This window comes from Nannospalax galili, unplaced genomic scaffold, assembly GCF_000622305.1.
Source record: "Nannospalax galili isolate Female #2095 unplaced genomic scaffold, S.galili_v1.0 scaffold188, whole genome shotgun sequence".
Taxonomy (NCBI): domain Eukaryota; kingdom Metazoa; phylum Chordata; class Mammalia; order Rodentia; family Spalacidae; genus Nannospalax; species Nannospalax galili.
This window is the reverse complement of record NW_008360325.1, coordinates 1943884-1958208: the sequence shown is the minus strand read 5'-3', so window position 1 is coordinate 1958208 and position 14325 is coordinate 1943884. Positions and strand designations below refer to the sequence as shown.

The window sequence follows — 14325 nt, the reverse complement described above, 5'->3', positions numbered from 1 at the left end:
CCAGCATCCATGTCAGGTGGCTCACAACTACCTGTAACTGCAGCTCCAGGGGATCCAGCACCCGCTTCTGGCCCCCTTGGGTGTTTGCAAGCATACATTCACATAGACATGCGCACATACACATGAACAAAAAAATAAAAATAAATTTATTGGTCTTTTTAAAAAATATTTTATTTTTATTTTATGTGTATGAGTGCATCCATGTCACGCCATGCTGCAGAGGTCAGAAGAGGGCTTCGGAGTCCCCTGAAACCGGAGTTAAAGACGGTTCATGGTGGCCATGTGGGTGCTGGGAATCAAACCCATGTCCTCTGCAAGAAAGAGCAGTCAGTGATCTTAACTGCTGAGCCATCTTTCCAATACTTTTTTGGTCTTTTTGATACAGGGTCTCCTTATAGCCCCAGCTGGCCTGGAACTCACTATGTAGACCAGGCTAGCCTTGAACTCCCAGAGAGCCGCCTGCCTCTGCCTCCCAAGTGCTGGGATTAAAGGCGAGCACCACCATACCCGACATAAAAACAAATCTTAAAAAGAAATCAATGTGACAAAATGTAGATTGGGGGGTATAAGGAAGAAGCCTTTAGGGAAAGCAAGCATTAGGTTAAAACCCAAGGGATGAAGATGAGCATGGTTTCCATACCTGAAGGTGGGGGCAGGAGAATCAGGAGTTCAAGTTAGCCTCAGCTACATGAGACCCTGTCTCAAAAAAAAAAAAAACCAAATCATACTACCTTATCCCTCCCCCCAAAATTACCCCAACTGAAGGATGAATACAAAGAGCAAAGGCTGAGGTGTTTTTTTCCGTTGTCTTCAAGGGTGAGTGGTATTCTCTTCCCTCTGATGAACAGGGGAAACGGAATGGGATTTATGAAAAGGCTGAAAGCACAGGTATGACAGACATGAGGAACTGGGACTCAGTAGGAGGGCATGCGGAAGGAAACCAGGAGGAGGAGCTGGGTAGGGGTGTGCAGTGGGGGTCAACAAAAATATGGACCAGATGGAGGAGGAGCAAACTAGGAATCCGAGTCAGTATATGCTGAGCATTTACTATGTGCCTAACAATAAATCAGAGGACTTCTTCGTTTTGTTATTGTGTGTGTGTGCATTGCACACACGCACATTCCATGGCAGGTGTGTGGAAGTCAGAGGACAACTTTGTGTTCACCTTTATGTGGGATCAAACTTAGGTCCCTGGATTTGCATCACTGGACAGCAAGTGGTGCCTTTACCCGCTAAACCATCTTGGTAGCGCCCCCCCCCCACTGGTTTTTTTTTTTTTTTTTTTTTTGAGGTTTCATGTAGCTTGGGCTAGCCTTGAACTCGCTATGTAGCTGAGGCTGGCATTGAACTTGTGATCCTTCTGCCTCCACCTCCTGAGTGCTGGGATTACAGATGTGCACCACCATGCCTCGCTTATGCAGTACTGGGGAACTACTCAGGACTTTGTGCATGCTAGGCAAGCCCTCTACCAAATGAGCTTAATTCCCAGCCCTATAATACATTTCTAATGAAGAAATACAGCTACTTCTGCCACAGACCTCCACCTACCGCTTCCCAGCAGTCTATGTCAAGAAATCTTGTAGCCTTGCTGGTTACTTCACAGCCAGATGGCATTGATGAGGTTCTGCAGAGAGTAACCAAGAAGTACTTCTATTACGTGAGTGACACACTAGTATTTTGGTGGTGGTGGTGGTGGTGTTTCGTTTTTGGTGCTGAGTATTGAAACAAAAGCCTTACGGGGCCGGAGAAATGGCTTAGCTGTTAAGAGCACTGACTGCTCTTGCAGAGGACCCGGGTTCAATTCCAGCACCCACATGGCGACTACAAACCGTCTTTAACTCCAGGGGAATCCGAAGCCCTCTTCTGACCTCTGTGGCATTGCACAGCATGGGTGCACTCACATACATGCAGGCAATACACTCATACACATAAAATGAAAATAATAAATAAAATATATCTTTTAAAAAGCCTTACACTTGCTTGACAAGAAAGACTTAGACACCAAGCAACATCCCCCAGTCAATTTTTTCTTTCTTTCTTTGTGTGTGTGGTCTCTCTCTCTCTTTCTGTGACAGGGTCTTACACTGAAGCCCAGGCTGGCTGGAACTCACTATATAGCTCAATGCCTGGACTTGAACTCATGGTGATCTGCCTAATGTAGCTTTCCAGGTGTTGCCATTACAGCCATTCATGCTTATGCCTCTCTCTCTTTACTCTTTCTTTCTTTCTTTCTTTCTTTCTTTCTTTCTTCCTTCCTTCCTTCCTTCCTTCCCTCCCTCCCTCCCTCCCTTCCTTCTTTCCTTTTCTTTCTATGAAAGGAAATTTATTCCTTTCATACACACACACATACACACACACACACACACACACACACACACTAAAAACAATGTGATTGGCAGATGGGATGAGGAGATGGCTCAGTAGGTAAAGTGCTTGACATGCACATATGGGGACCTGGGTTTGTACTCCAGCACCCACCCACATAAAAGCCTGGCACAGCTGCATGCCTGCAGTCCCAGGGACAAGGATGGGAGGCTCTCTGGGGCTTGGCAGCCATCTAGTCTAGATGAATCAATAAGTCCTAGCTTCAGTGAGAGACCCTGTCTTAAAGAATAAGATGGAGCTGGGCATGTTGGCAGTCACCTTTAATCCCAGCACTCAGGAGGCAGAGGCAGGCTGATCTCTACATACAGCCTGGTCTACATAGGGAGTTCTAGGCTAGTCAGAGATACTTAGTGAGACTCTGCCTCCAAAGCAAAACAAAACAACAAGACAAACAAAAATAAGGTGGAAGGGCTGGAAAGACTCCTGCATAGGATCCTTGTGGGTCGGGTCACAACTACCTGTAACTATAGCTCCAGGGACCCTATGCCTCTGGTCTCTTGGCCACCTGTACTCCATGCAGACAATTACACATAATTCAAGATAATAAAAATAAATATCAAATACGGTGGAGAAGGAAGGTACCCAATATTGACCTCTGGCTTCCACATGCACACGTGTGCATGCACATACACATGTGCGCACACATAAACATGTACATCACACACATATACACAAAAATAATTTTTAAAAAATCAGTTGTGAGAGTTTCACAACTTCCTGGCTGACCTTAAACCCATAATCCTTCTGTCTCATCTTCCTAAGTGTTGCGATTACAGGCTTGTGATGTTTTCTCTTATCAGTTTGACTGGATTAAGAGATGCTGGGACGGTTAGTAGAGCTTACGTCTCCGTTTGTCTGTCGGAACATTTCTAGGGAAGATTGGTAAATGGCACAGCCACACCTTGAATGTAGGCAGCACCATCCAGAAGGCTGGGGTTCAGATACAACGGAAGTGGAAGAGGAGAGGGACTGAGATTGTAGCTCAGTGATAGAGCACTTGATTGGCACACACAGGGCCCTGGCTTCCACCCTAATGACATACACAAAAGTTTTCCTGCATGGTAGTACACATCTATAATCCCAGCACACAGGAGGTAGAAACAGGAGGATCAGGAGTTCAGGTTCAAAGCAATCAAGTTTGGAGGCTAGCCTGGGCTACATACAACCCTGTTGAAAGACAAAAACCAAAACAAAACAAGAAGGGGGTTGTAGGAGGAAGAGAAAACCAAGGAGCACATGCAAATCTGCAACCTCCACTCATTTTCCCACTCTTTCTGTTGCAGTTGCCGTCCCCCACGGACGCCAATCATCCCAGTTTCTTCAGTCTTGCAATGTGCACTCACATCAGTGGCTCCTATGGACCGTTCAGGCTTTCAGCCTGGCCCTGGGCTGCTTGGGTTTAACAGCAGTTGCCAGGTTCTTTGACTCACCACCATGCAGAAGGTTACTGTAGGACCATCCAGCTGAATTTCCTTTATAAATGTGTATTCTGAGTTTTGTTGCCCCAGAGAACTCTAATACAGATTTTGGTTCTTGGGCTGGTTCTAGAGCAAGAGAACCTGAAGGATAAATTTCCCTTCATTGACTCTGTGGTTTCTGGAGTTAGTACTCTACTCTGACTAGACCTGAAGTTGCTAAGTGCCCTCCTGATAGAATAGAACACAGGGAAAAATCCTTGGCAGGAAGTGTTTAAAATATGCAAAGTAGGGGCTGGCACAATGGCTCAGTGGTTAAGAGCACTGGCTGCTCTTGCAGAGGACCTGGGTTTGGTTTCCAGCACCCACATGGAGGCTAATAATGACCCATAACTCCAGTTCCAGGCAATCTGACACCTTTTTCTGGCCTCTGTGAGCATTTCATGCATATGGTGCATTTACATACATACAGGCAAAACACTCATATAGCTATATAAATAAAAACATTTAAAATTATATAAGAAAGAAAAATGCAAAAGAATGCATTTGATACTCCTAATTCATTACTTGTGAGTGGCAAGGAATTTAATGACTATACATGATACTTTTGAGTATTTCTGGAAAACTAAGGAATATAGTGTTGTTGGTTGGTTGCTTCTGGCATCTGTGGATAGAGTAACGAAAGAAAATCAATTCAGGCCTTCAATTTCCTAGCTCCAGATGTGCATAAACAACCTAAAGGCTTCAAAGTGTGTCCTGAAGGAGAATCTTCTGTTCTGTAGTTATTGGTAGTTATTGGGCTGAATTTATTATTGTCAAATAATAAATAAATAAGAAAGAAAAAAAAAGAACTAAAACCAAAACATGAGCACAGAGCAGCACACTAAGGTTCCCGCTTGTAATCTTGGTGCTTCGAGGCTGAGGCAGGAGAATTGCTGTGAGTTGGAGACAGCCTGGAGCTACAGTGAGAGCCTGTCTCAAAAACAAACAAAACCCGCCAAACCAAACCAACCAACCAACCAAAACCAAAGCCAAAACAAACAAACAGCTAGGCACAAGCCTACTGTGATTGGCTGAATTACAATGTGTTTTAAAAAAATATTTTATTTATTATTTTTATTATGTGTATGAGTGTATTGCCTGCACGTAGGTGAGTGCACCTGTGTTGTGCAATGCCCATGGAGGACAGAAGAGACTGTCAGATCCCCTGGAACTGGAGCTATGGACAGCCATTAGCTGCCATGTGGGTGCTGGGATTCAAATCTGGGTCTTCTACAAGAACATTCAGTGTTCTTAACTGCTGAGCCATCTCTCTAGCCCCTACAATGCAAGTTTTTTGAAAAAATTATTTATTTTTTTATTTTATGTATATGAGTGTATTGCCTGCATGTGTGTGAGTGCACCTGTGTTGTGCAATGCCCTTGAAGGTCAGAAGAGGGCGTTGGATACCCTGGAATTGGAGTTATGGATGGTTGTTAGCCACCATGTGGATGCTGGGAATCGAACCCAGATCTTCTGCAAGAGCGACCAGTGCTCTTAACCACTGAGCCATCTCTCCAGCCCCTACAATGCAAGTTTAACGCTGAGCTTCAGAGTGTCTTCAGGTAAAGGGGCAGTTTACAACCCATGAGGAGCACTACACTCCCCTTCCTCATCTCCTAAGAGCATCTTGAGTTTTCTCTTTTTTTAATTAAAAAAATTATTTTATTTTTTATGAGTGTTATGCCTTCATGTATGTAAGTGCACCCGTATGGTACAGTGCTCACAGAGGAGGGTATCAGATCCCCTGGAACTGGAGTTACAGATGGTTGTCTGCTGTCATGTGGGTGCTGGGGCTTGAACCCGGGTCTTCTGCAAGAACAGCCAGTGCTCTTTACTGCTGAGCCATCTTGCCAGGCCCCATGAAAGTATCTTGAGTTTTCTAACTCACGCAAGCGGGGGGCTGGGGAACATGTATAGAAGTTGATTCTAAGGGTGTGGGACAATGGTACATAAAATTAGATTGGGTTGGATTTATTGGTTTGAATCTGCTAAGCAGAGACTCTGGATGCAGCTCATACACTTAAAAAGGGTGCTAAGAGCTTATCTAAGAGCTTATCTGATTGGTTGCCTGAAGTATGGGTCAAAAGATGCCCACTGTGAGTGAGCTAAACGTGCCCTCTATCCCTTGCTTTACTACTGATGGAGGGATTTCAAGGCTCTGAGAAACTGGAATGCTGGCGTGAATATGTTGTGTAAAATAGCCACACAATGTATTCAGGGGATCCAGGTATGGTGATGCAAACCTTTGATCCCAGCACTCAGGAGGCAGAGGCAGGTGGATCTCTGTGAGTTTGAGGCTAGCCTGGTCTACATAGTAAGTTCTAGAGATGGGAGGATCCCATCTCCAAGCTCCAAGATGGGAGGATCCAGATGTGTCCTTTGTCAATACTTTGAAAAGCAGATTTGTGAGGGAGCACTGGAATCCCTAAAGAGCTCTGTCACTGCTCAGATGCCAGACCTTACAGTGAGAGCTGCAGTCACTGGGAAACTTAAAATGCAATTCCTATAACAGAACCCTGGCGTGGTGGGGCCCAGTGGCAGTACTCAAGTCACAAAAGCACAAAACTCATTGTATTGGACAGCCAACATAAAACAAGAATCAGAGTGGTCTGACTCATGCAGACCTATGGTGTTGGCTAATTAATCATGGTGTTCCCAGAAGTGAATTAGATAAGAGGCTTACTAAACTATTTGATCTGTATAAGCAGAAATTCCAGGCAAAGAACAAAAGGCCAGCTTGAATCACAGTGATAATTACAGCCCCCAACCAAGTCTCAGACCTGAGCCAGGTTACAGACCCAGAATCTCATGAATAAAGGGGATACCAGGTCCCTTCAAAGAACAATTTCACTGTTAATCTTTCTCCCATCCTTCTCCAAAGGGACCTGCAGCCTTTTACCAAGGAGACTTTACATTGAGAAAAAGGAAATAATCAGACTTTTCAGGGCCTGCTGGGCACTGGCTCTAAATTACTGTTGACTCAGAGATTCCAAACAACATTATCCTCCAAACTAGAGACTTTTGGAGGTCAGGTGATCAATGGAGTTTTAGCCAAGTTCTAACTCACAGTATGTACACCGGGACTGTGAACTCATCCTGTGGTTTGTTTTCCCCAGGCCCAGAATGCATGATTGGAATAGTTCTACTTAGCACTTGGCGAAATTCCTAAATTTGTTCCCTAACTGTGGAGTGAGGATTATTGTGGTGGAAAAGCCAAGTGGAAGCGATTAGAGCTACCTTTACTTGGAAAAATAGCGTTCCAAAACAATATTGTATCAACCCGGTGTGGTGGCACATGTCTTTAGTCCCAGCACTCTGGAGGTAGAGGCAGGTGGATTTCTATGTAGACCAGGCTGGCCTTGAACTCACAGGGAGTTCATCAGAGGCAATTTGCTATCAGCTGGTCAAGGTCAACAATACCCCTTTACTGCCCTACCTCAGGGACATAGGGCCCTCTATCCCTGAGTACTACTTAGTTAGCTTAGTTTTGGGGGTCTTTTTCTTGCACAAGTTGTCACATTGGTCTATTACACTAATAACATTATGCTGATTGAACCACATGAGGCAGGCATCTACCACACTGGACTTTTTGGTAAAGCACTATGTGTGTGAGAGGATGGGAAATAAAATCAACTAAGTTAATTTCATGGGTCTTATAGATCATTAAAATTTCTAGGAGTCTAGAGATCTGGAGCATGCTGAGATATTGCTTCTAAAGTGGAAGAGAAGTTGCACCTGGCCCTTCCCACAACCAAGAAGGAAGCTCAGCACCTACTGGACTATTTGAATTTTGGAGGCAGCGTATTCCTCACTCAGGGATGTTACTCCTGCCCACATCCTAAATGACTTAGAAATGTGAGTTGGCCATTCCCTCCCTTTCTGAATTTTCCAGCTTATATGACGTTTTTCAGTGTGATCATGTAATTTCTTTTCTTTCTCTCTCTCTTTCTTTTTTTTTTGATCTTTTTGAGACAGGGTCTCCCTGTAGCCCCAGCTGGCCTGGAACTCACTATGTAGACCAGGCTAGCCTTGAACTCACAGAGATCCGCCTGCCTCTGCCTCCTGAGTGCTGGGATTAAATGTGTGCGCTACATTTGGCTGTAATCACATTACTTCTTTTTTTAAAAATATTTTATTATCTTTATTTTATGTGTATGAGTGTTATGCCTGCATGTAAGTAAGTGCACCCATGCTGTGCAATGCCCAACAAGGACAGAAGAGGCTGGTGGATCCCCTGGAACTGGAGTTATGGACAGTTGTTAGCTGCCATGTGGGTGCTGGGATATATGAACTGGGGTCTTCTGTAAAAACAGTCAGTGTTCTTAACCACTGAGCCATCTCTCCAGCTCCTGTAATCATGTTATTTCTTAAAGCAATGCTAATAAAATAAAACTGCTACTTTTGAAATTTGTTATTACATTTATTTTTTGTGTGTGTGAGGGGGGCGTGTGTATGCAGGTATGTGTATGCTATGGTACATGTGTGGAGGTCAGAAGAAAACTTGAGAGTCGGTTCTCTCCTACCACTTTATAGGATCTGGGGATCGAACTCATCATTAGGCCTGCACACAACCTTCTCCATATACTGAGCCATCTCACTAGTCCCTTGGGATTAAACAAATTTTTAATTATATTTATTTGTGTGTGTGGGCTTAGTGTGTGTGCATGTGCCATGGTGCAAGCGTAGAAATCAGAGGACAACTTGCAGAGTTCTCTCCTTCCAGCATGTGATGTGGGTCCTGGAGATCCAACTCAGGTTGTCAAGTTTGGCAACAAGCACCTTTACCTGCTGAGCCATCTTTCTGGTCTCCTCCCAACACCTGGATTTTTGAGCAAGGCCCTGCTATCACCTGGAGATAACCACTCTCCCTTTAAGGGACAGTTCTTGACTGACTTACTGGGCCCTTAGTGGAAACTGAATGCTTGACCATGAGCCATCGAGTTACCATGCAATCTAAACTGCTCATCATGAGCTAGCTGTTATCTGACTCACCAAGCCATGAAGCCAGCCATGTACAGCAGTAATCCATCATCAAAGGAGAGAGAGAGAGAACAGGCTGGGCTCAAGCAAGTCCTGGGGTACAAGTTACTTAAAGAAGTGGCTCAAATGTTCACACTCCCCACTCCTGCTATGATGCCACCTGTCCCCCAGCATGTATCTGTGCCTTTGATAAGTTGATGGAAGGAGAGACTAGGGCCTGATGTTCAGAGTGTTGTGCATGTTATGTGGGATTACTGGAGGACAACTGAGGGTCACAACCCATCTCTGGGGCATCCCTAAATGACAGCAATGAAGGAAAATCCTCAATGAGGGACAAACTTTGGGCAGTAAACCTAGTAGTACATTTTGCTTAGAAGGAAAAATGGCTAGATGTATGACTATACACTGGTTCATGAACTGTAACTGTTCTAGTTTGTTTCTCCATTGCTGTGACAAAACACTCTGACCAACACCAACCTGGGGAGGAAAGGGTTTATTTGTCTTACATCTCCCAAGTCATAGTTAATCAGGGAGCCCAGGGTAGGAACTCACGGCAGGAACCTGGAGGCAGGAACTGAAGTATAGGCCATGAAGGAACGTTGTTTGCTGGCTTGCTCCCCTGACCCCTGTTCAACCTGTTTTCTTATACAACATAGTCCCATCTGCCCAGGGGTGGCACCACCCACAGTGGGCTAGGCCCTCCCACATCCTTCAGTAATCAAGAAGATGCTCCACAAACATGGCCATAGGCCAGTCCAATGGAGGCAATCCCCCAATTGAGGCTCCCTCAACCCAGGTGTGTCAGGTTGACACTAAAGCTGTCCAGCACAGTAGCCAATGACTTAGCTGCATACTCAAGGATTTGGGAGGAGCATGATTTGAAAATTGGTGACAAAGATACTGAAGATGTGCTAGACATCTGTCTCAGGTAAACACTCACCAAAGAGTGATGTCATCAGAAATGGGCTTTAGTCTAGTGGATAGGATGACTGTGGTTAGCAATCAATCTTCCCTTCAGCCATCCCTGTCACTACCTAATGGGCCCAAGAACAAAGTGTCATGATGGCAGTAATGGAGTTTATTTAAGGGCTCAGCACTGCAGACTTCTACTGAGCAAAGCTGACTGGACTATGACTGATATGGGTGGCCCAATCTGCCAGCCACAGAGACAACTCTGAGTTCTAACATGGCATCATTCCCCAGGGTGATCTAGTAATGTGGTGGCAGATGATTACAATGGACCAGTACCATGGAAGAACCAACACTTTGTCCTTACTGGAACAGACACTCCGCAATTTGCCTTTCCTGGGTAAAAAAACACCATGGACTTACAGAATGCTTTATCTCCTGCCATAGTGCTTCACATAGCATTGTTTGTAAGGAACTTACTTCACAGCCAAAGTGAGCAGTGGGTTCAAGCTCATTAAATTCCTTTGTCTTACCACGTCTGTCACCACCAGGAAGCAGCTGGCTTCATAGAACCATGGCTCTCTTTGCAGTTGTGATCGCACAGGAATTTCACAAGATTAGGCCCACTAACAGTGCTGTCATGGATGGTCAGAGAAGGTACATGAGGCCCCTCCCCTTCTGCAGGATACATAAGCAGCTAATAGTTGCTGGTGATATCAGTACCCTTAAGTTGTCTATGCTCCTGCAAATAACCTCTCATCTATCTAAGTAAATCCAATTAAACTCACTGGTTCACTAATAGACTTGGGCGAAATCTTTTGTCTGTCATCTCTCTAGAGTTAAGAGAAATAAGCCAGGTGTGGTGGCACACACCATTAATCCCAGCACTCAGGAGGCAGAGGCAGGCAGATCTCTGTGAGTTTGAGGCCAGCCTGGTCTACATAGTGAGTTCCAGGTCAGCTGGGGCTACAGGGAGACCCTGTCTCAAAAAGATATAGATAGGGGAGAGAGAGAGAGAGAGAGAGAGAGAGAGAGAGAGAGAGAGAGAGAGAGAGACTCCCCAGGAAATGTCATGAAGTACTTGGTGCCTAAACAGAGACAAGACAAAGATGAACTAGTGAGGATCGGCTGCACTGCCTGTACGCAAACGGAAGCTGCTCCATTTGAGGGCAGGGTAAAGGGATAGTAGATAGGGGAGAGAGAGAGAGAGAGAGAGAGAGAGAGAGAGAGAGAGAGAGAGAGAGAGACTCCCCAGGAAATGTCATGAAGTACTTGGTACCTAAACAGAGACAAGACAAAGATGAACTAGAGAGGATCGGCTGCACTGCCTGTACGCAAACTGAAGCTGCTCCATTTGAGGGCAGGGTAGAAAGGGATAGCGAGGGAACTGGGCATGAGAGGGACAGTGTTTTACCCAGTTCCCTGGGATGGATAGGACTATATTCACTGGAGTGTTAAAAAGGAAGGTAACTCAGCAAGGTGCTGGTACAGGTATGAGGCTTTGCGGTTGTGCTGAGCCCTGTGGTGGGTCATGATCACGTGAGGTAGGAGCTGCTCTGGAGGATCTGAATTAGACTGGCATGTAAATTGGCTTCATAATGTGCCACAATGCAATCATGGGGAGGTGGAAAAAAAAGAGAAAGCAGATGGGGAGGCCTATTTGGGTCACTCAAGAGCAAATATGGCAAGATTTGTGTTCAATAGGAGCTGCTATGGGGAAAACCGCTTAAAAGCTGAATGCTGTTCTTGAGAGCTTCGGGAAGGCTTGAAAGCCTAAGCAGCAGTTTGTGGGGGCTGGAGAGATGGCTCAGCGGTTAAAAACACTGGTTATTCTTGCAGAAGACACGGTGTTTGAATCCCAGCACCTACATGCTGCTAACAACTGTCTGCAATTTGCTGGGCATGGTGGCGCACGCCTATAGTCCCAGCACTTGGGAGGCAGAGGCAGGCGGATCTCTGTGAGTTCAAGGCCAGCTTGGTCTACATAGTGAGTTCCACACAGATGCACCTACCTACATGCAGGCAATACACTCATACACATGAAATAAAAATAATAAAGAAAATATTTTTTAAATTATTTATGGGGTAGTAAGGTAGGGGTGGAGATGGGGGTCTGAACATGATCAAAATACAGTGTATGAAATTCTTAGAATCAACAAAAATATTAAAAAGAAACAAAACTACATGAATAGTAAAAAAAATTATTCAATTTTTTTGTGGGTTCCAGGGGTGAACTCAGGTTGACAGGCTTGGCAGGTGCCTAAACTTACTGAGCCATATCACCAGCTCAAGATGGGATCTTGCTATGCAGCCCAAGCTGGCCTTGAACTCACTGCATAGGCCATTCTGTCCTCAAACTTGTGGCATTGCTCTTGCCTCTGCCTCTTAAGTGCTGGGGTTACAGATACGTACTGTCAATGCCTCTTAAGTGCTGGGGTTATAGTATGTACTGTCAATGCCCTGTCCACTCTTGGTTTTTCTTTCTTTCTTTTTTTTTTTTTTTGAGACAGGGTCTCCTTGTAGCCCCAGCTGTCCTGTAACTCACTATGTAGACCAGGCTGGCCTTGAACTCACAGAGATCCCCCAGCCTCTGCTTCCCAAGTGCTGGGATTAAAGGCGTGCGCCACCATGCTCGCCACTCTTGGTTTTTTAAAAAGATTTCATTATGCTGGGTATGGTGGCACATACCTTTAATCCCAGCACTTGGGAAGCAGAGGCTGGTGGATCTCTGTGAGTTCAAGGCCAGCCTGGTCTATATAGTGAATTCCAGGTCAACTGGAACCCTGTCTCAAAAAGACCAAAAAAAAAAAGTTTCATTATACAGATAATGCTATCATCTGAATGTAAGGCATCTAAAGGATGTCTAAGAGCTTCTAAAGAAGCAAGGATAAAAACAAAGTGTGGTGGTACACACCTTTAGTCCCAGCTGCTCAGCAGGCAGAGGCAGGTGGATCTCTGTGAGATCGAGGCCAGCCTGGTCTACATAGCAAGTTCCAAGTCAGCTGAGGCTACAAGGAGACCCTGTCTCCCAAAAGAACCACCCCCCGCCCAATAAAAATAAATACCAGCTACAACTATGTGACCAGTTACAGAAAAGATGAGGCCACTGAGGCAGCTGCCATGAGTATCTTTCCTGTTTTGTTGGGAATATGTTTGCATATGTACCCACCTACTGAGGAGACATCTTTGTTTTCTTTCCCATTATTGTGTCATGTACCATGTTAGTGGAGTCAACATCAGCTCTATGTCTTGTTAAGACTCCATTATCATATCTAAGTTGTAGGATGCCAGAAGAGTGAGCATTTTTCAAAGGCTCTATCACCTATCTTAGGGGAAGGAATGAGTGCATCTTTGGTTGTATGCAGCCGTGAGATCATGTTAGGCAGAACTGTCATCTTGCATGACATAAGGGAGATGTGTTGGGTGTCAAGTTGACAAATGGTGGGCCTGGTTGTCAGCTTGACTAGACTTGAGATGTTGAGGGGATTAATAAAGCATACTTCTGTATGTGTCTGTGAGGGTGTTTCCAGAGAAGACTGATGTGGGACAGCCACTGGGGCGGGGGGAGACCCACCCTGAACAAGAGTCTGGGGGCCGAGATGGAACAGAAGTGGAAGAGAATGCCAGCCGGCAAGCACAAGCTCCATCCTTCTGGAGCAAGTGCCTCTATGGCTGCTGTCAAAGTCCCTGGACTGTGTGGACTCAGCAGGGGCTCCCTAGGGACAAACCAGGCCTGCAGCCTTGAGACTGGCACTGACTCGTTGTTCTCCCTTATTCTGAGGGCCCCAAGTTTCTTGCACTGAGCAGCAGTGACTTGGTTTTCCTGATCTTCTGTGTGGATGGCCACTGTGGGACTATCCAGCCTCCAATCATGTGAGCTAATCCAATAACTGCCCCTTTGTCATTTAACATCTGAGCATACATGTACACTTATCAGTGTAATACATATACATTTCATATAATGTACATTTATAATTTAATGTCTGAGCATACATGTACACTTATCACTGTATACATACATATACATTTCATATAATGTACATTTATCATTTAATGTCTGAGCATACATGTATACTTATCATTGTACATACACTTCATATAATGTACATTTGTAATTTAATGTCTGAGCATACATGTATATTTATCTATCATTACATAGACAGGTATAACCTACTGATTCTGTTCCTCAACAAAAATACTGTACATCTATGCTCTAGTTAGCTTTCAACTGCCGTGAGAAAACACTGACAAAAACCAACTTGGGGAGGAAAGGGCTTATTTCTTCTTACATCTCCCAGTCACAGTTCATCATTGAGGGAATCTGAAGCAAGAACTCAGGGCAGGAGCTGGAGCACAGGCTGTGGAGGAACAGCTGTTTGACTGGCCCGTGCTCAACCTGCTTTCTTTTTTTTTTTTTTTGGTCTTTTTGAGACAGGGTCACCCTGTAGCCCCAGCTGTCCTGGAATTCACTATGTAGACCAGGCTGGCCTTGAACTCACAGAGATCCGCCTGCCTCTGACTCCGGAGTGCTGGGATCAAAGGCGTGCTCCACCATGCCTGCCCGGCCTCAACCTGCTTTCTTATACAATACAGG

The 14325-nt window shown here is 45.0% G+C and overlaps 1 long non-coding RNA gene across 1 annotated transcript in view; it reads right to left on the bottom strand.

Annotated features, from left to right (window-relative positions):
• Positions 1-275: 275 nt before the first annotated feature.
• Positions 276-14325, bottom strand: part of LOC115068842 — an 18386-nt gene continuing 4336 nt past the window's right edge. Inside the window, exons 2-3 of the long non-coding RNA XR_003848188.1 lie at positions 1549-1624; positions 276-311 (exon numbers count right to left, since the gene is read on the bottom strand). This is a non-coding gene — a long non-coding RNA (uncharacterized LOC115068842). The remainder of the gene's footprint in view (positions 312-1548; positions 1625-14325) is intronic.